Source organism: Diabrotica virgifera, chromosome 5, assembly GCF_917563875.1.
Source record: "Diabrotica virgifera virgifera chromosome 5, PGI_DIABVI_V3a".
NCBI lineage: Eukaryota > Metazoa > Arthropoda > Insecta > Coleoptera > Chrysomelidae > Diabrotica > Diabrotica virgifera.
Genome location: NC_065447.1, coordinates 45,086,875 through 45,106,964, shown reverse-complemented (window position 1 = coordinate 45,106,964; position 20,090 = coordinate 45,086,875). Strand labels below are relative to the sequence as shown.

The 20,090-nt window shown below is 31.7% G+C and overlaps 1 protein-coding gene across 1 annotated transcript in view; it reads left to right on the top strand.

Moving 5' to 3' along the window:
- The window catches only part of LOC114326148 (tyrosine-protein phosphatase non-receptor type 23-like), a 65,557-nt gene that overhangs the window by 20,639 nt on the left and 24,828 nt on the right, over positions 1-20,090 (top strand). The gene's annotated exons all lie outside the window — the stretch shown is intronic.

Sequence of the window (20,090 nt, the reverse complement as noted above, 5' to 3'; positions counted from 1 at the left end):
CGCCATGACTATAAACGTTAGCTATAATCCATAGGGATTGTAATGCTTAATGAATAAATGAATGTAGTATTACTTGTCTAAATAAAACGCAAACATAAATTTACAAAAAAACTATAAATATTGTGACCAACAACTTATTTTAGTCACGACAAGTCTTGTCTTTACCATTAACATTCTAATAGAAATGCTTTTACTTTGTTGCAAAACATTGCTACGTGTGGTAGAACATTTACCATACTATTTCAATATCATGGTCGATATCTTCTGTTACATAAAAAACTACTTGTTTACGCTTTCGAACTACTATTCCTTATTTGTTTCCTATTAATTAGTAATTTTATGAAAATCTTGTAATAAAGTTGTGGTAATATAAAATGTGTGAGTGAAATTTCTTTTCATAAATGAAATTTTGTTTTTGCTTATACTCATAAAACAAATAACACAACAATAATTAATACGCAATCAAAAGAATTGTTTTAATAGTGTCAGTCGTAACTAAAGAAAAGCGATTCTTAAAAAGTTTTTTTCATAATTTTTTATTTTTTACTTTTTAGTCTTACACTTTTCAGACATTAAAATATATCGTCATGTTTATTAAAATGTATGGATAAAACATATGATGTACAAACATGAAAAAAGTAGTCAGAATCGGCAAAAAATTTGAAACTTTACTGTTTATTTATGAAGCATAACGTAAACAATTAAAGTAAAAATTGAAATTGTGTATAGTTCATATAATTAGCTACAATCTGTAAAAGTTTCAAGTTTCTTCATTGTAAAAAACAAGAGAATTTAAGCATTTTTCATTAAAATAGTTTTTTTTATTTAAACAATAATTATATATTAAACACAAAAAAATAATTTTTTTATTGACTATTCGTTTATTGTTCCCGCGAATGCATATGTCTAGAAATTTTCATTCATTTACATTGAAGAAAAAGCAGTCAAAAGCAGTAACGTCTAAAAATTTGACCCAAACGATTGAACTAAAGAAAAGCGTTTAAAAAAAGTTGATTCCTATGGAAAATGTCCATTAGGGTCTGTTTTTTGACATATACCGCCTGGACTAAGATAAGACACTTAATACTAATTAAAATTTTTACCGTGTAATATTTCATATATTATTTTCAATTTGCCAACCGCAAATCTCAATTATTCATTAAAATATTAAATATATTGCGCTAGTAACATTAATTTTTGATCCGCATTAACAAGCAAGGTTATGTCGACGTTTTTAGACCAACAACGCCCATTTTTATCTCGAGAAATGGGTAAACGAGTTCTTAAGAAAAAAAAGTCATTGCAAGGTTACTAATGGAATTAATGTTAACCGTATCATGGATTTCAATGATTATACTTGTAAAATGCATACATAACCGGCCACTGCCATGCCTGCACTTGTGGAATGTGTAACTACTTATAAATACATTACGAAATAACCATGAAAGTAACCATAATTCTTAAGACATATTTCTGCATTATAGTCTTCCTAATACAGTTATAAAAAATAAAATAACTTTCATTTAAAAATAAAACGGGATAAATCCCGAAAGTTGTCTGTATACCATCTAGTTACATAAATGACTTACATTGACAGACGAAACGTGGTTCAATGCAGACCTAATAACAAAAAATATGTTAACGTAGAGCAGTAGAGCATCATGTTGCTGGAAGTAATCCACTGGCATCCACTTTAAGCCAAACTATTTTATAATTTTTGATATGTAGTTAGAACAATTATTATTAACCTAATAGTCCATGTGGTGAGACCGCTCCCGTCTGAAAAAAATTCTGATTCGGTTTCTTTGTGGATTCCTATTCAAAAATATCTCCTTTAAACAAATCTGAAGGCTGCCGGACGAAATTTTTTGACAGAAACTGTTTAAACAATTTTTTTAAGCAAATACAAAAGATCATCTTTTTTTGCCCCGAATAATATTTTGTTTAGATTTTTTAGGTCATTCTAAATAAGAGTATCTCTTAGTAGGTATCTTGTGATTTTTCTCAAAAATTGATAGTTTTCGAGTTATAGGCGATTTAAAATCTGAAAAATACGCATTTTCAAGGCTTAAAAACTCATATTTAAATTAGTATTTTTGAGGTTGGCAAGTACTTGAATTGTAGATTAAACATTTATTTTCAAGATTCTGCAGACTGATCGGGCTTAGCTTCAATTTACACCGTTGTTATTTAATTGTTAATTATGAGGGCCCATCAGATTTTTTGCCGGTGAAAATCTCCTATTTTCCTCCGAAAAATATATTTTTTAGATTTTTCGGGATATTCTAAATAAAATGGGTATCTTGTCATTTTTCTCAAAAGTTAATAGTTTTAAAGTTATAAGCAACTTAAAGCGCATTTTCGGATTTTAAATCGCTTATAACTTTAAAACTACATACAGTCCGTCTAATTTACTTACCGTTGCACGTCATTATCTACGTTAGAGATCTAAGTTGACATTGTTGCCCAGTTAAAAAAAATTCTTCAATTCATTTTAAATCAAATACATCACACAATGTTTGCGGAAGTGGATTTATACAGCAAAACAAATTAATATTCAATGTAAATAAATAAAAACTTTAGAAATAGAAAACAAGAATTAAGTTATATTTAATCTTACGTTAAAGTACATAATAAAAGCAGTAAATATAATGAAAAAAATACTTATAGTAAAGAATATAAACAAATATGAAGTGTAATCGCCGCAACTGTCAAAAAAATGGTACCAATTTATGCCAAAATATCACCTTCGTTCGATTCTAGTTACAGTGTATTCCGAACAAATGTGCTTCATAAAAACGCTTTATAATCCATTTATACAAATTAAATGAAACATATTATTAGGGAGTTTTTGTGCACACAAATACGTAAACGTAACGCATCTTTTTGACATATACGCTTGCGCATTAATGGTTGAACTCCCGTATCTCGATACGTATTACCTAAAGCACCCTAAAGTAACGCTCTGATACGTACGTGAGAACGCATCCCTATCGAAAGGAAAGTCACCGAATGCACACGAGGATCTTGCCCGATTAACTACCAAATGAACATTTCATCAGCGTACTACCCGTTTATAAACATTTTAAGGTTATATTGGTTATTGGTTTAGTCTATTTGAGTAAAATTATTCTGTGTTTGTAATTGGAAATTGGAACTTCATAATAGATTTAAAATTTTATTGTTTTTAAGTTGTCTATTAATAAAGCAAAACAGACAAATCTTGTATTAATTTAATAAATACAGTGATCACCACAATTAATAACTAGATAGACAAATGACCTAGTTTCAGTAAAATTTTCAAATAAATATTACCAAACTATTTACATTATACTGGAATTCTGATGTAGGTACAATACAACTAAAAAGTAGGTATAAACAAAAATAAAAAAAATTTAACTTAAGGAAAAATAATATTTTTATATTTAAATAGAAGCAATTAAAACCATACAATTTCATCATTCATTTATCTTTTTTTACATTTGTATATTAATTGTATATTGTGTGACCATTGTTTTATTTTTTTAGTGTCAACGGAATTTAAAAATGACTTTACGATTTGCTTTACGTTACGTTAAGGCAGTTACAAAAACTACCTATTTTAACATTCATCCTCTACGACACGTTAGTTGCTTTACGTATACGGAGATGCGTTACGTTACGTAGCAACAAAAACTCCCTATTGTGTATTTCTTTAAGTTAACATTAATACGCGTATATAATAAAATATGTCTAGTGGATGTAATGCCAGTGTACTCGACAAAGAGATTCTTAAAAAGTACACACATACCGCTTAAATATTTCGTGTTGGTATCATGTGACATCACGGGCTATGACGCGGATGACGTGCAACGGTAAGTAAATTAGATGGAGTATATTAACTTTTGAGAAAAATGACAAGAAACCTATTTTATTTAGAAAATAGGAGATTTTTGGAAAAAGTGCGCGCAGCACCGGTAAGAAAATCGGATGGACACGCATATTTAACAATTATAAAACAACGGTATAAATTAAAGTTAGACGCGATCACTCTTCAGAATCTTGAAGCTGAATGTTCAGCCTTAAATCTAAGTATCTGGTAACCTCAAAAATGCTCATTGAAATATGAGTTTTTGAGCCTTGAAGATGCGTATTTTCGCATTTTTCAGATTTTAAATCCCCTATAACTCAAAAACTATCAGTTTTTGAGAAAAATCACAAGATACCTTTCTTGTTTAGAATGACCCAAAAAATCTAAAACAATATTCTTCGGGGCAAAAAGAGTGATCTTTTGTATTTGTTTAAAAAAATTATTTAAACAATTTCTGCCCAAAAATTTCGCCCGGCACCCTTCAGATTTGTTTAAAGGATATATTTTTGAATAGAAATCCACAAAGAAACCGAACCAGAAATTTTTTCAGACGGGAGCGGTCTTATCACATGGACTATAACCAGTGTTTGGCATTGTGGCTATTTTGCAAGGACAGGGAGTTCACTGATGATGGACTGATAAGTCCGAAAACGTTTTGACCGCAATTCTTTTTGATTTTTTAAAAATTTTAATTTTTATTAAAATATTATACCAACTATACCAGGGAGTGTTTTATGTACTTCACGTTAAGTCAACTTTCATTTAGTTTATACTTACTTACGTGTAGCTAATTTATATTAATTTAATAATAAAAGATTTTATAAAAAAAAATTAATCTTCTTTTAGTATTGCGATCTAGTGGCTGATACATTCTGCCGATCGGATTTGTACATATTTTTTTTCATTAAGTAATATGAGAGCTACCTACTTACTTTCTATTTTTCATGTCTGTTTCTTTCATGACTATTGATTGATGCAACGTTTGCATCAGGCGCGGATCTAGAAATTTATAATACGGGGGGGGGGGCAGACTACCTCAAATTTAAATATTATATTTTCCAGATTTAGCCATACGACTCACACTTACTCTAAGGATAAAATAAATTATATAATCCCAGATACCTACGGTATCAAAAGGATTGATAGAAAATTCACGACTATTAATCTCACTGGCCGTTCTTTACCAAAAGATACAAATACAATTATTTATATCTTTATTGCATCGCAAATTTGAAACGTGACTTTTCATGAGATAAGGTTTATACCCAGTGCAATGTATTCGCATTTTAAAATATCATTTTTGTTATTCTTTGAATTGAGAAAAATATTTCCGTTGTGTATGGTTCCACCGGTACCCAAACAAATGCGCCTGCAGATTATTTTTCAGAGAAGGGTGTTTTATTAGATTTTATGGCTTCTTTCATTTCTTTGGAAGCGGTTGTCGTGTAATTTAGCCAGAGTATAAAGAGGGACAGTAAAACCACGTCTCTGTCGGCACTTTGATCTCAAGAAGTAATACCGGCAGTACGCAATTTATAATTCACCAGTGGTGAATGCGGGTTTTCCCTGTTAAAACCAGTACGTTTCTATGCGCCTAGCAATGCGAGAGTGGGGCAAAAGCGACTAAGAACATTGCGCGGTCGCCATGCGCGACGAAAGATTTTTCCACCTACCTCTACCGAAAGTATACTTTTCCGGACCTGATTGTAGGGAGCAAAGTTGTACTTTTCCTCCCTAGGGAGGAAAATATTTTTCCTCCCTAGGGAGGAAAAGTAAATGTGACGTCATGGTATTTCATTCATGAAATATAACTTATTGACGCCCTGTACAATATCTATTTTCTATTACGTAAGTATCTATACATTTTAACGTTTATTTAAAAACACTCTGTATTTTGCAGAATGGTAAAAAACAGTAAATTGTTATTCTGATTTAACAATGTTTACATTAATAATTTGACTTATATTATTGACAGTTGACAGTTATATTGTACCTACTTATTAGTTTTAGTTCTAACAAATTTTGTTGGTTAGTTACATAAATAAATTAAGTAAAAATGAAAAAATGACTTGTTATTTGAGGAAGGTGGAAAAACCATATGTATAACATGGGAGTAAAGTGCCTTTTCCTCCCTTGAATGATTACTGCCCTCCGCTACGCGTCGGGCAGTAAACTTCATTCTCGGGAGGAAAAGTAGCACTTTCCTCCCTTGTTATACAAATAGCTATTACTTCAAATTTTTCGGAGAGTGGTTCTACTGTCCCTCTTTATACTGTGATTTAGTGTTATACTGATGGATTAAGGTTTAGAGTTAACAGAAAAAAATAATAAATAAAAAAATACTTATAGACTAAATACAATAGGGGGTCCATGGACCCGTTGACCCCCCTGTATCCGCGCCTGTCTGTGATTTGTCGAAATCGCTGTTTTTTATGTAGGAATATTTCGTGTCCATTTATCCTGATACTTAGTGATCTTACGGTTTGTCCCAAAATTATTGCATTCCGAGGGTAGTTTATAGATGGAATTCTTTGACCTCCCTTGTGTATTGTTAGGTTTCGTCTTGTACAGAATAGATCTCAATGTATTGGTTAATTTGAATGTTATTGTGATAATGCAGTTATTTCCTATTCTTTTCATTTCTCTGATAATCCATTTACATATACATACATAGTATTGTTGTCATCTTTAAATTCCTTCTTGTAAGCGTTTTTGGATTATTTATGATGTTTTGTTGTTTCCTTTCTTCAATTTTGTAAAATTCTCTTTTTATAAATGACACACATTTGTTAAAATCTTTTTTAGCAAGTTTTTTCTTCTCTCTTTGATGTTTATGATATGGTTTTAGTGATTATTTAAATATCTGTTGGTATAATATGTTGATTTTCTGTTCACTTTATATACTATATCCTCATTTGTAATTGAAAAGATAAAAAGAACCAGGTAGTTGCTAATTCACCGTTGCAAACTACCTGAAAAAACTGGATATAATCTGGAGGTTTAAAATAAAAGGAAAATAATTAAATTATGGGTAAAGCATATAGGTTACCATTTCTAAAAGAATAATGTAGCATATAGGTTACCATTTTTAAAAAAATACCATTATTCTTTTAAAAATGATAAGCAAAGCCTTGTAATGACCAGATATTAAAGTAAGAGAAGCTGATCAATGATGACCTTTCAATGATGCATCTCCCATCAATTCTGGGAGACCTTTCTATCATTTAAAAACAAAATAAAAATAAAAAGATATTTGGGGAATATTTGCAAAAAGTTTAAAAATGAGAAATATATCCCAGCGGGAATATATACCCATATATCTATTTTTTTACTATTGAACAACTTTAAAAGATTAACTAATAACTAAATTTAAACTAACCTAACAGAGTTTTTCATACTATAAGCTCAATATTGTTTGAGTTTCATTTTCATACTTTTGTCCTCTAAATTAAAAAAGTAATAAAGGTATGTAAAGTTGGAATAGATAAAAACGGAAAACATGTAAGTATAGGTACAGTGCCTATGTAATTTTATTGACCATTTTGACCGAATGAAAAATCCGTCATTTCGATCTATTTCTGAGGGATCTTTTGTAAGTGTGATAACGGTGATTTTAAATCTAGCTAACGTAAAAACTGAGCAAATGAAAAGCACCTTAAATTAATAAAATACCTTGAGATCTCAAGTAACCAGGTTTCACATTTTGTCCAAATCTTTTTTGTCCCCACCTTATATTCTAAATTATGATTATTACGTTAAGTCAGTCATTCTGATTTTTATTTCCTTCTCTGCAATTATCTTCTACTCGCATTTAAAATTCTAAAAGTAATATATACCTACTTGTGCTTACATCATATTGCAAAGTTACTGGTAAGACAGTAGACACAAGCATTTTATGTATTTGCAATAACTTTCACATTATTTACTGGAGTGTAAATATAAACGGCGCACATACTTAGAAAAATGCAGATAGCACATTGGCGGAGATTTTTGCGAGTAGTGTATATTTTTATAGAAACGTGTGTTCCAATTGACTGACTAGGTATTATCATATTAGTCCAGGGACCAAAGCTTTTCACCTCGCAATTTTTGCAGAATGGATCAATTTGCTTGAAAATTTGAGAATAAATAGTGGATAGTCCATGGATCAAAATCTATATGATGCCGACAGGCGCATTTACCATGGGGGTGGTTGCCACCCCATCTCTGGGGTGGAAATTTTTTATTATATTTTGACCGCAAAAGTTAATAAAAACATTCATTCTAAACAAAAAATGTTCTATACATTTTTTTGACAAAATTAATAGTTTTTGATTTATTCGCTATAGAATGTGTTAGTTTTATTTCTAAAAAATCTATGTTTTTTGATGGGTACTCATTTACGATTCACTCCATTTTTGCCGTAGAACAAATTTTATTATACCCAGTTCTTGGGAATTAAGTTACCTACAATTTCATATTTAAACATTTTTTCGTATCTCCGATGCTAATCTTTCTATTCTAATGAAAATGGCATTTCTTACCAAATTACATACATTCGTTATTCGCTTTAACCTCCAGTTTTTTTAAAACTAATCATTATAAGCCAGTCAAACTTCTAAAATTTATTAATAATACATAAGTAAAGAAGAATAAATGTTGTTGTGGCATAAAAAAGGCCAATGATTAAAAACACCGCTAACTTACATTATTATGCTTCTAATTGGATTTCTCTTTTTTTTTTTTTAAATATATTGATTTTTTAACCGTAACCTTTTTATTTTTTATCTTAGAAAGTTCGTTAAAAAAGATTTTTTTAGGTTTTCACAAGATCTATAAGGCTATCAATATTATATCCTTTTAAAATTCTCAGTTACAAAAAGAGGTGGCATTGAAAGGCTTGGTAAAGGTGGTTTTTGCATGATATTACAAGTTTTAATTGTCAATAGTTCACTCAATTTTTGCCGTAAAAAAGATTTTTGCAAACGAAGTTATTGGGAATTAAATAAGGTAAAATTTCATGTTTAAATATTTTTTCGTATCTCTGATGTTAATCTATCTATTGTGAAGAAAAAAGCATTTTTTTACCAAACTACAAAAACTCGTTATTCGCTTTTAACTCCATTTATTTTCAAAACTAATCATTCTAAGCCGATCAGAAACTTCTAGAACCTATTAACAATACATAAATCAAGAAAACCAAATCAGGTCAATGAAAAATTTTAATTAGGGTGGTGAGTAGGGGGTTGTTTACGATCACTTTTTTGCTGAAAAAAATAGGGACTGACATTCTTTTCATTATGTCACTTAATTTTTTAGCTAGAGATTTTTTTTATTTCTGGAGATACATATTTTTAAATACCGTAAATTAGTTTCAACAAGTTATCCTCGAAAAATGCATAGTTGTCCCGTCCTTTGACTTTGAAACTGCAATATTTAGCATTTGACGAAGAAAAGTCAACATATAATAAAGTATAGCTCGATTACTATTGGTCTTAAAGAAAATAAAAAAAAACGGTTTTGTTTATTTTTCAAAAGGTACATTTTTGTTAGGTAGTTGTTTTGATAAACCGAAAGTTTTTGAGTTATTAGCAGAAAACTGATTAAAAACATTGATTTTTTCGATATAAAACACTTTCGATAGCGAATAAATCGGAAACTATTAATTTTATCAAAAAAATGTATAGAACGTTTTTTGATTATAAGGAATGTTTTTACCAAATCTTGTGGTCAAAATATAATAAAAATTTCCACCCTCGAGATGGGGTGGCAACCATCCCCATGGTAAAAGCGTATTTTGGCATGATATAGATTTTAATCCTTGGACTATCCACTACTTATTCTCAAATTTTCAAGCAAATTGATCCATTCTGTAAAAATTGCGAGGTTTTGTCCTATTTTAATCTTCATTACTTGGACTATATTCGTAAAACCGGGATCCAATGGAGTGTGGCGTGGCAATCTTCACCAGTTTACGTCGGCAAAGAGAAGTAGATAATACATATACATATACAGGGTGTCCCCGAAAAGAGTGCGTTCCTTAAAGGTATAGGTAGAAGATATCATATACAGCAATAAAGTTTAATAACATTTTTTTCTAAATTCAACCGTTTGGCCAAAAATCCGAAATACATTTTGGTATGCAAATTAAAATCTGGCAACTAGGTGCAAAACAAAAATCTAAAGATAGACAGTCACAATTCAAAAATAGTAGGTTTCTAAGTATGTTTACAGTTGTAGCTGGTAGTAAAGTAATAATAAATAATGTAGAAACCGAGATATCCCTTACATTATACCCTGTCTTTGTCCTCAACAAACAAGAATTTGATATGTTTGATTTTCAAACATGGGGTGGTATGGTTTGAAATCAACATTTCAAGCACATCTTTGTGATTTTTTTTAAACTATGGTACGTTAATTTTATTTTTAAATTAATAAGGTTATTAAGTACAATTATTCAAAGAACGAAAAAAAATTTAAAGGAAAAATATTGAAAAATAAGCCAACGGTGGCAAATTTTTAGAGACGCCCTAAAAAATGGATTTTCCGATGGACATCAGAACTCGTCACTGTCATGTGAAACAAAAAATTCAAAAATATTTTCTTAGCTTATGAGTTTCTCGAGACAACGCTGTCGAGTTATTTTTATTTTTAACGATTTTTGAGTTCTTGGTATCACTCGGAAGTCAAAAAAAAAAACGAAATTTTTTGTAACAAACGGATGATAATCAAAAATTCTTAGGTGCATTAGTTGCCTTGTAGAAATTAAACCATAGTTACTTAAGAGTAAAATTGTAATTTATGTAAGACTTAAACTTAGAGCCCTAATCTAACACCTTCATTAATTCAGATAATAGCAAATTCCACATTATTAAAGCAAGAAATATTTATTTTGCAGGTTGACCTACATTTCGGTGTCAACAACCTCAAATACAAATTCACACCTCAAATAGTAAATATAGTCCTGTCGCCAGGGGGGGTACAACGGCCTCGTTAATTCAGATGGACTTACTCAAGTTTTTTTTATGTATTTTGACCCGTAGAACACGAATTTTTTGGGTAACAGTTGATCCGGCTGTCGATAAGATTGTTATAGACCAAGAACTTGAGGAATCAAATAACAGCGATTTTTGGCAAAACAAAACAATATTTTGTATTTTTTGGGCCATTTTAAGTAAAAAATATTTCTACAAGTATTTTCGTAGGATGCACAGTTTTCGAGATAAACGCGGTTGAACTTTAAAAAAATCGAAAAATTGCAATTTTTGAACCAGAATAACTTTTGATTAAAAAATAAAATAGCAAGTCTGCTTACCGCATTTGAAAGTTTAAGTCAAATTATATCGGTTTTGATTATTTGCATTGGTAAAAATTTATTTTTTTATTGTTTAACAAAGCTATAAACACGTAGGGTTTCCCGTGCTTTTACATGCGTTTTAACGCATGTAACGTAGAAATAGTCTTGATTGAACTAGTACCTATTCTACCTACTCGTTCGATTTGAAATGAGAAATCATAGAAACATCACTCACGCACTAGTTGTTTGTAGCTTTGTTTAACAATAACACAATAAATTTTTAGCAATGCAAATAATCAAAACCGACATAATTTGACTTGAACTTTCAAAGGCGCTAAGCAGAATTGCTATTTTATTTTTTAATCAAAAGTTATTCGGGTTTAAAAATTGCAGTTTTTCGATTCTTTGAAAGTTCAACCGCGTTTATCTCGAAAACTGTGCATCCTACTAAAAAACTTGTAGAAATATTTTTTGCTTAAAATGACCCAAAAAATACAAAATATTGTTTTGTTTTGCCAAAAATCGCTGTTATTTGATTCCTCAAGTTCTTGGTCTATAACAATCTTATCGACATCCGGATCAACTGTTACCCAAAAAATTCGTGTTCTACGGGTCAAAATACATAAAAAAAACTTGGGTAAGTCCATCTGAATTAACGAGGCCGTTGTACCCCCCCTGGCGACAGGACTAATAAACAAGGGGTTCGATTATATTAAATTTCCAAAGTCACAAACTAGTTCTTCTACAACGATGCCAGATTATTTAATATTATGGAAATATAAGTTCTTTTATATGGAGAACAATGTAATTTTTTTTTGGAAACGGATAACTTTAGAAAAAATGTTATAGTACTCTTTTGTTCTACATTGTGTATTATATCCATACCTTAAAGGAACGCACTATTTTCGGGGACACCCTGTATAATATTGAAAAGAAAAGGAGCACAATAGGGGCCCTAGTTTACTGTGAAATTACTAAATATTTACTTTTTAATGAATTCGGTCGGACCATTCCGATGAAACTTGTCCCCTCGAGTATGGAGCGTACACTACCAATATTGGCGGTAGAAATTTTAGTAAATTGGTTAATTCATACAATGATAAAAATTCCAATATACCGTTGTTAAGCCTCGCCATAGTAAAATTATCACGGCCCCTTCTAGTCTGTATCAGCTTCTGACTTTCTTTGAACGGTGTTCATTTACCAACAAACGATGGGAGACCTCGCGCTAATTCACGGCGGTTATAAATAGACGGTTAAATCCAAACCAAGGATCATAAATCACAAATTTTGAGGGAAATAATACTATTTCATGTTGGGTTGATATTAGATTAGTTTATATCATTTATTACTTTATATCTTTTTCTACTTTTTCTATTTACATTTTCAATTTCTCTTGGCGTGTCACGCGACGTTCCGTTGAATTCCAGCTTAATAATTTGAATAATATTAAAACATGAATACTGTGGTCATGATATTCGGCAATATATTATTATATTAGTTAGGGACATTAGAGAAGTAATTTTATCAAATTTTTAATCTCTCTTAGTAGGTATACTTACTACTCCAGTTGAATAGTGTCTATAAAATCTTCCGGTATTAATCCATCAATGAGAGTTCACCGAGCCGTAAGTCCCTATCTCTAATGGTGCTAGTTAAACATTGCATCGGTTGAAAGATTTCACCCGTGACCTCCAATCCAAAGCCGTGGACGCTTTGGGTTTTACTGCATGCGCTTAAAATATTCCTGTGCCCAACGTGTGATTTAAACAAACAACCTAAATTTTATTTGGTATTTAGATTTATTTAGGTATTTATTTAATTTTATTCAAAGCATATCAACTTCATTAATAGCACATGTCAGTTAATGGCAAACATATTTTTTTTTTTTTTGGAGGTCGTCTGACATATGTCTCCGATGGCACTGCAGCCTCATGGGCTTATTGTGCCAGCCATCCTACCTTTTATGTCACCCAATCCACAAGCTTGGTTCCACGTACCAAATTGTACATCCCTAGCATGGGTTGGGTGGCATATTCTGCTGGACTTAATTTTGGTTGTCCATAAATAGCCTGCCTTTTGTGATCCAAAGCCTCACACTCGTACAGTACATGATGTGCTGTTTCAGTTCCCCTATTGCACAGTCTGCAGTTAAGGTTCCCTTCGTACAGCCCAATTCTATTCAGGTGTCCTTTTAGGGCACAGTGACCCGTGAGAAGACCTGTAATTATGCGGAGCTGACTCCTATGTAATTTTATTAGTTCCTCAGCTCTCCGTTTTGAGGGTTCCCTTATTAAGGGCCTCCCGTGTCGCTGACCAGGTACGTTCCCCCAGTATTCTTTGTGTTTGTTTTTGACCCATTCCCTGACTTGTCCCCTAATTATTGTTTTAGGTACTCCTAGAGCAGGTTCTGGGCCAAAATATAAAGTTGATGAACCGTTCCTTGCCAGCTCATCTGCTTTCTCATTACCGTCTATCCCGGTGTGTCCTGGCACCCAGAATAGAGTTACACTATTTCTTTCGGCCAGTTCTTCCAGTTCTTGCCGGCATTCCCATACCAGCCTTGACGTCACTTTCGGGCTCATTAGTGCCTTCAGTGATGCTTGGCTGTCTGTGAGTATATTGATCCGTCTATTTTCATAGGCCCTCAAGTTGTTCATTGCGACACACTGCAGAATTGCGTACATTTCCGCTTGAAACACAGTTGTGTATGTTCCTAGTGAGAAACTGAGTCCTACATTCTCTGTTTCACTAAAAATACCGGCTCCAGTGCCTTCATCGGTTTTTGATCCGTCTGTATACCAGATCGTTCCCCTGATTTTATTAGCAAACATATTAGAACTTTTACTAAATGTATTTAAAAAATCATACAGTCATTACTTTTGTATTATCTTTCAGTATGTGACCAATTTTACTATATTTAGCTCATAAATATATTAATGAGATATATCTACATATACATAACATTTATTACGTAATTAAACAAGATCAAATATTGTAATTGACTTTCTGATCTACTTTCTTTGTGTTACGAGATTTTTGTTTGATAGTTTAACGATGATCTAACTTCAATGGGAATTCTATTTGTATGGGTGTTGTTTCTTATATGGTATAGTAAACGGTATCCGGCCTAGACTGAAAGATATTCGCAATATACAGCACAGCATAGTGTAGAGAATTTACAGGTGATTGTTGAACTTCGATATTTTCTTCGAGCAAGATTTTGTTATGTAACCATTTTTATAGTAGTTATAAGTTCATATTTTATATTTCTACTGAGTACAATATATAAAATTCTAACAGCCCTCATTAAACAAAAACTCACTCAATTCACAGAGAAAAAAATTGGGGACTACCAGCAAGGATTCAGAGAAGGCAGATCCACTACAGATGCGATCCACATAGTTACACAAACAATCGAAAAATGCCACAAACACAACATAGAACTCTCCACATCCTCGTCGTAGACTTCAGACAAGCCTTTGACTGTATTGGAAGAAATAAATTATTTATTGAAATGAAAAATCAAGATATACAGTCGAACCCGCTTATTAGAATAGCCTTCGTGCCAAGCAAAAATATTCATATAACCGGGATATTCTAATAACCGATCATTGGTGGCTAGCCGTAATAAGTGTACCGAATATACGTAATAATAGTGTAATAATAGTACTATGTTAATATGTATATGTATATATATGGTTTTAGGTCTTTTTATGTCACTAATACAATAATAGCGTAACATATTTATTAAAAACCAAATTACATTATATTATGTGGATGCATACAGTAATTAATATGAAATGTATGCAATATGTAGATAATGTAAATATTTTCCTATTAAAATACATAATATACCTACTTAATAAGAAAATTACTTATTTAGTCTTGAAAAATAATCGGTAAATGTAGCTTGTTTTTATGTTACATAAAATACTAGTCACTTTTGTTGCTCTGAATTATTACAAAAATTAGAAAAATTTACAATGGTTTGGCCATCCCGAAAACGTTTTATAACTTTACAAAGGATTAGGATGGGCGAACTGTTTCTTAAAAATTTTATAACAGGCAAGAGGGCAGCAATATGTATAGTTTGTACACAAAGGAAATTATTTTACGACTGAATTTGTCGGTAAACGATTGAATTGGTACTCATAACAACGCAATAAAATATTTATTATCTATCTGACCAACCCAGATAATATAAATAAAACAGCAAGCACTACAGGCCTTCGAAGCCCTTAACGAGAAACCATAATACAAGACATAATTTAAATTTTTAGGAAATTCGAAATTGTAGATAAAAATGTATTCGTTGACCTGAATAATATTCTAATAAGCGGTATTGTTTTATTAATACGTATTCCAATAAACGGATAAATTTATTAAGGAGTAAAAGAAAACTAAGAGTATCGAATTTGTATTCCATAAACCGGGATAGGAGTGCGACAAGACGATTCCCTGTCAACCACAATATTCAACATAGCAGTAGAAGGAACAGTCAAGGCCAGCAAAATTAAAGGAACTGTATCCCACTCCTCAACAAAAATAGTTGCATATGCACATGATTTAGTTCTTATGGGAAGAGACAGGGAAAGATTAAAAGAAGCAGTAACAATCCTGGAAAAAGAAGCACGGAAAAGAGGTCTAGAAATTAACGAAGGAAAAACAAAATATCTACTCTGCTCTAGAAGAGAAGATAACAGGACGAGAGAAATAAAAATAGAAAACTACACTTTTGAAAGAGTCCAACAATTTAAATATTTGGGAGTAATAGTGAATGGCCAAAACAAGAGAACTGAAGAAGTAACGAAACGAATACTAGCAGGCAACAACACATACTGGAGATATCATAGGATTCTGAAGGACAAGATCTTATCCAGAAATACAAAACTGAAAATATATAGAGTTGCAATCAGACCAGTAGTTACGTACGCAGCTGAGACAATGTGCCTCACGGAAAAAGATGAAGAAAAATTGAAAATATTCGAAAGGAAAATCCTCAGACGGATTACAAGCCCGATAAGAATGGAATACGGAGAATTGAGAAGAAGAATGAACCATGAACTAAGATACATAATGAAAGGAGAAGATATAGTTAGATTTATTAAAACACAGAGGCTGAGATGGCTGGGACACATAGAGAGAAGGAAAAACGACCTACAGATTAAGAAGATTACCAGATGGAAACCAGAAACTGAAAGACCAAGGGGAAGACCCAGAGAGAGATGGGAGGACAAGGTCATGAGATCTATCAAAATTCTGGAAGTGAGAAACTGGAGGGAACTATGCACATATCGAAATTAGTGGAAGAAAATTGTAACGAAAGCCAAGTCATACAACCAACTTTGACAACATACAAGTGGAATGCGGAGTGATTCGCCGCAATAAGCGAATCCGAGAGCTCCAAGTAAGAGCGGCAAACATTCCACCTGGAATGAAAAGCCCTTATGATGATGAAGTTCATACTTTATTTTTGTTTGCAACTGGCAGTCTTACAAATGTAAATCTTCGTTAATCTGCAAACAGCAGGTAAAGTGGTCAAACTGAAATCACTCAAAGAAATATCCTCTCCTGTTGAAATATAGTTTTAGATAATTTTTCAAAGAGTCCACCCTGTTCACATCGAAATAATAATACAAACTACAAACCCATGGATTATATACCTAACAGGTATGCTTTGATGATATATTTGATAATGTAAATCTTTGAGCAAATTTCTTGAAATCTTGCCATCCAAAATAGAAAATTCGCGATAACATTAGAAACACAAACAAAAAATAAACTTTTCAAATCATATACAACACGATACATTTTCTATTTAAGATTTTACGGATAAAAACACCCTCCGCTATGGAGGTTGAAATTTGAGAATGACAGAAATTAAGAAAGTATCAAGACGGTATCGAACATTCTAATAGTAATAGTACGTTCTGAGGAAACTGCCTAAAACTGTACTGAAGGTTCGCCTGTTTGTAGGACCCTGATTGGGACTAGGACCATGACGACTAGGGTCATAGACCGATTCCATGACCATGACGGGGATCGTCTCTGTGCTCGTTTCCTCAACATTTTATTTGCGAAATGAGAAGAAGTCTGCGTCAGTCATTTCTGAGTTCTTTTTTGGACCATCTGTTTCGTCTTGTATTCAGCGCGCCATGCCAAGTAGCACCGAACGGGTTTATTAAGTCTTTTAAGGATGCTCTAAAACTGTAGAATATAACTAACATTAAAACCATTTGGTTTTTAAGTAAACCTTAAGGTTGCAATAAACCGCTTTCATCATAAAAGGGCTCACTCTGAAAGAGGTCAATAAAACCAAAAATAAAAACCTTCTTAAAACTTTGTTTTCTTAAGCAACTGGTTTTAAAGCTGCTGTGAAGGTGCTTTTAAAACCATGTTAAAGGACACTTTAAGTGCAGACAGTTTTATAGCAAACTTAAAAAGGTTTCTTAAATGGAGACTTTTAAAGACAATTTACCATATTAAATGATTCTTTAAACCGATATACTCTACATAGGCCAACAATTTTTTACATAATGTGTTATGATAGATAGATACGTATTTGTAACCATAAAATAATAATATAAAGTACTTGGTTATTTCGGACAGTCAGGGTAGAAAAACACTTGCGCACCCAACTTTATTGATAATGTTAACAAAAATAGGTCTAAATAACTCACGGGCCCTAAAATTTCTGACTTTTGGCTATTAAAAAAATAAAACTAATAGAAAAATTTAAATCCGAAAAATATTAATTTGAAAGACAAATAATTTTATTTACAATTTTAATGTTTTAATGTTAAAATAAATCGAATTTATGTCTTTAAGTCGCTTATTTATAATTTTTATGTAAGCCTTATATTGTAATCTATCATGGGTTTCAGCATCTCCAGAGAGCAATATGGCCGAAATCCAAATAAAACTATTTAGTCTATCGACATAGAATTGTTAAGATCAAATGGTTTTATTTTATACCTTTTGAAGAGCATAATATCCTACATAAAAGCAAGGTTGCCTTGGAATTAAAACCGTTTAGTTTTAATGCTGCGGTCAATAATGCCACTCGGTTTTAATGTGAATCTAACCTAATATCGAGGCGTCGTAGTGCTGTGTGTGTTGTATTTTTCTTTTAAAATGACCAGTCCGTTTATATTTTAAGTACTTGCGACTTATTTATTCCATACTAACTGTACTTCCACTTTTTACAACAAACTACACCACTGTTTAGCTCTAAAACAAATAGTCGACCATTTTGGACATGAAAGAAGGGGGATGAGTTTAGTTTTATTGTTTCTAACAAGAAGCATAGTTTAGTTTTTACGATAAACAAATTAATTCAGTAAAGAGCGTTTGGTTTTAATATAGCCTACTAATTGCTTTTACGAAAGCAACTTTAAAGAAAACCAAAAAAATAATTTTAAGGCATATGTTTTACTGACATAATAGTCTTGAGATCAAGTAGTTTTAATAATAGGTTTTATTAGTCATATTAGGAGAATCTTTAAAACTGCAATAAAACTAAAAGGTAATAAACTAAAATCTAATAAAACCAAACAGTCCGAAAGTTCTTTATAAAACTGATTAGTTTTAAAGTAAACTTAGAATAAACCATTTTAAAACTACAATAAGACAAATTATCTATTAAGATTAATTAGTCTTATTTGATACTCTTATTAGATACTTTAAAACTAGTGACAAATGCTTAACAGTTTTAAAGTTCTGGCAGTATATCTATAAGGTAACTTTAAACCCATTATCTTCTTATTTACCACAATGAAACCTTTATAAACCTTAAGGAAAACTAAAATGTTTTTATTGTGCTACTTGGGATACTGTGCCAAGGTCATAATCACTTCGAAATAGAAATCTCTTTCGAGTTAAACGAAGCATTACACAATTATTACATAGTACTTTCTTCTTTTCATTTATATTTTCGGCCCCTTGATTTATTCTTTATAAATTTTGAGCTGGTATTCGTAGCTGTAATGTTAACTGCCAGTTATGTGGCCAGCTTTTAAAGGGTCTTCCTAGTTGTCTCTCGCCTGTTGGTATTGAATCCCTTTCTGTTTGGGCTATTTTCTCTCTGCCCATTCCCGTGACATCCTGATTCTATTCTCGTCTTCACTGTCTTCCTCAACGTACTATGTTTTGTATGTTACAGAAATCTCTTATTCGGTCTAACGCTGTTATATATCACTGTTATCGTAGTTATTAACCTCAACCAATTCTAATTTCTGATGTTCTCACTATTCATTTGATTTCCGGTATGCCATCTCTTATTTCTGTCGCGTAAGTAATTATTAGTAATAATAATTATTATACGAATAACTATTATATGTATAATAATAATTACAGTGGAACACCGATAAGTCGGCACCCGATAACCGGGAAGTCCGGCTTACCCGGACCGATTTTTATCAGACAAACATTTCAACAATAAATATGTATGTAACATAATATTTGAGGGATAATGGGTAGTTGTGTAATTTGAACTACATATACGATAGTAAAAATGACTCATGGCCCACGACGTTCATTGTCGTGTTATCGGAAACAACAGGCACCTGCAGTATCCTTTATTTATTTCAAATTGTCTTAGCATTGTTTAAAAAAGACTATTTTAGAAATTCTTTTTTAAACAATGGTCTTAGTCTTCACTATTATTAAATAACATAACATCGTTGCGATTGAGACCGTACTGTGTGTAAGTACAGTCGTATTGTTTGCTTCCGTTCTGTAATCGTTCTTAATTCTATTCAGATTTACTATAGTGACAATGGAAAAGAATCTAGAAGCATTAGGTAGAATTGATAAAGGCAAATCTTTAAAACCAATTGCAGCATCATATTGGTGTCGGTACATCTACAGTATCGGATTGGAAGAAAAATAGAACTAAAATCTAAGAATTTTGTTTCAAAATTATAACAAAAGACAGTTTGGACAAACGGTGCAAAGCTAATA